Source organism: Vulpes lagopus, chromosome 6 (assembly GCF_018345385.1).
Source record: "Vulpes lagopus strain Blue_001 chromosome 6, ASM1834538v1, whole genome shotgun sequence".
Classification (NCBI taxonomy): domain Eukaryota; kingdom Metazoa; phylum Chordata; class Mammalia; order Carnivora; family Canidae; genus Vulpes; species Vulpes lagopus.
In genome coordinates, this window is record NC_054829.1 from 130,447,658 (window position 1) to 130,450,339 (window position 2,682).

Genomic DNA, 2,682 nt, shown 5'->3' on the forward strand with positions numbered 1-2,682 from the left:
CCCAAAGCACTTGCAATCTAATTTGCAGTTCAGCAATGAATACCATTTCCTAACGAAATCTACCTGAAATTTCCTTTTGAGGCTCTGGAAAAAATACGCTGGTGACACCTGTGTGTCTTCCTTCTGGCGCTGACTCAAAAACACAAAACAAAACAAAACCAAACCTGCCAAGAGAACGCTATACCTTGTGCAAGGGGGCATAGGAGAAGGAATCACAGGAATGGATTTGTTTTTACTGCCGGGTTATCTGAGCCAATACAGCCACTCTACATTTCTTTTTTAAATTTAGACTTTTTTTTTTTTCCAGTGTCTTCCAAATCCACTAATGTGCCATATCCATGAGAGCTTCACCAGCATGGACTTTACCCAAATCTTGGCTCTCTGACAGATGATGGATAGACAGATAGATAATAGGTATCGATACAGAAAAACCCAGACTTCATCATTTCATAACTGGCCGGTCTGTCTTCCAGGGCAGTCCAGAGTGTCGATTCCTAATCCTAGTGCCAATTTCATTTCTGTCACTTACTCCGGAAGCACCACTGTCTCCATGTCACCCTTACGGAAGGGAAATAAAGTAGAAAGTTACCGGTCACAGTGTACAGCTAATCATACACTATCGTTTTTGTCTTATAAAAAGATAGCTCTCTCCGACCTTCTCGAGATTAAGGCACGAGGAATCCTTGAAAGGTGTTTGGGGAATCTTCTGTGAAAGCTGAAAATATGTTACTTAACTTTAATTTTTTTAACTTTAATCTCTCCCCCCTGGTATGAATTCCGATTCCTAGTGTCAAAGCAATAATGACAAAGCAGGGGGATCCCTGGGTGGCTCAGTGGTTTGGCGCCTGCCTTTGGGCCAGGCCCTGATCCTGGAGACCCAGGATCGAGTCCCGTGTCGGGCTGCCTGCATGGAGCCTGCTTCTCCACCTGCCTGTGTCTCTGCCTCTCTCTCTGTGTCTATCATGAATATATAAATTTAAAAATATTTAAAAAATGATAATAATGACAAAGCAGCTAAGAGAAATTGTAGCTAACAATTGCTAGGTGAAATCTAAATTCTTACAAGCATTCCCGATCACAGAGATAATACTCACCAGTGACGGAGGCTATAGAAATAAAATCACCAGGCTGAGTTAATTTAGTTAACAAATGGCATAATTTGGAAGCCTGTTAGAAAAGCCAGAGGTGCCAGCTCTACCCACAACAGCGTTAATCACTCACCATCCAGCCAATTTAAGGTAACCAGAGATCAGACCATTAAGGTATAAATTGGAAAAAGCCAAGTTCGTAATGACTCCAATGATCTACATCTGGTTGTCGATCTCTCATTTTCCACTCGATAGGCCTCTTTATACCTTATAAGAAGTTCTTGAGTTTATAAATTTTGAAAATACTAGTGGAGAAGCATATTTAATGTTTTTAAGGCCTACCAAAATACCAGCCATTGAAAGGGAACAGAGGCATCCCAAAACAAAGGAGCGGAAGCTAAGGCCACAGGAGCGCCTGCCCCCAGGTCACACCTCCCATTGCTAACCCCTCTCCCCCACGCACGACTCCGCAGGATGCCTCAGGTATCCAAAAGCGTGGCAGACTGTGCAACAAAAGAGAACGCCACAATATTTTGATTTTTCATTTCCATCACCATGGAATGAAAACCATAACCTATTGAGTAAAAATGAAAGTGAACCTGCTTTTCAAGCATCCCCTTGCTCCTCAGTCCTAACCGAATGGCTCTCCACACACTTCAGCTAACAAGAACCCGTATTTGTTTGTAGAGCACCAGACAGAAAATTAATGTAGTCAGCTGTTCACTTTCCAATTAATTTAGTGAAGCGGCAACTAAATAATCCAATTCCATCAAGTCTGAACATAAAAATATCAGCTGCATAGCACTTGGCAACAGGAGAAGGAAGAGAAGTCACTAGCATTTTTAAATGCCCTCTACATCGAGCACTTCGCTAGGCCCTTGCACGGATCTTTTATATTTTCATCCTCATAGGAGCACAGGAAAGGAAGGAATGATTATCCCCATTTTACATAAACTCTCCTTAAGTGCAAAATTTAAATGACGTCCCCAAGACCACGGAACGAGTGTGTGGTATCGCTGGGACGAGACCCAAGGTCTCTTGGACAACTTGAGTTAAAATGGAAATAAGGAAAAAAAAAAAAAACAAAAAAAAAAATGGAAATAAGGAAATGATGAAAAATCATGACACCTTATGTATGATTATTCACTACGTGAGTCTCTGGACTTAATTTTAATAATTCTGGTCGTTTTTTTTTTTTTAAATATGGAACGCTTCACGAATTTGCGTGTCATCCTTGCGCAGGGGCCGTGCTAATCTTCTCTGTATCATTCCAATTTTAGTATATGTGCTGCCGAAGCGAGCACAATTGTTTATTTTTAAGTGTTACATTTGCTTTGCTTCTACCTTATTCTTGGGGATAGTCATTTACTTCTTAAGAAACAAGAAGCTCATCTGTACCCATTCCTTTCTCCTCCTTCATCTGCACCCTTTCCTTCCTTCACTGGCTCGTTTAGATCTCCCAGGGATCCAGGCAAGTCAAGATCCCCATATGACTTGATGGGAATTAATGAATTGTGTTTAGTGAAAAATTAATTCTGAATACAGATTGTTACACTTTATGGATACTTCTCGTGTGCGTTTGTGATTAGAATAA

The 2,682-nt window shown here is 41.0% G+C and overlaps 1 non-coding gene across 1 annotated transcript; it reads right to left on the reverse strand.

Moving 5' to 3' along the window:
* Positions 1-2,285: 2,285 nt before the first annotated feature.
* Positions 2,286-2,392, reverse strand: LOC121493957. Its single transcript, XR_005988607.1, has one exon. It is a non-coding gene; the product is annotated as a U6 spliceosomal RNA (small nuclear RNA).
* Between the last annotated feature and the right edge of the window lie 290 nt (positions 2,393-2,682).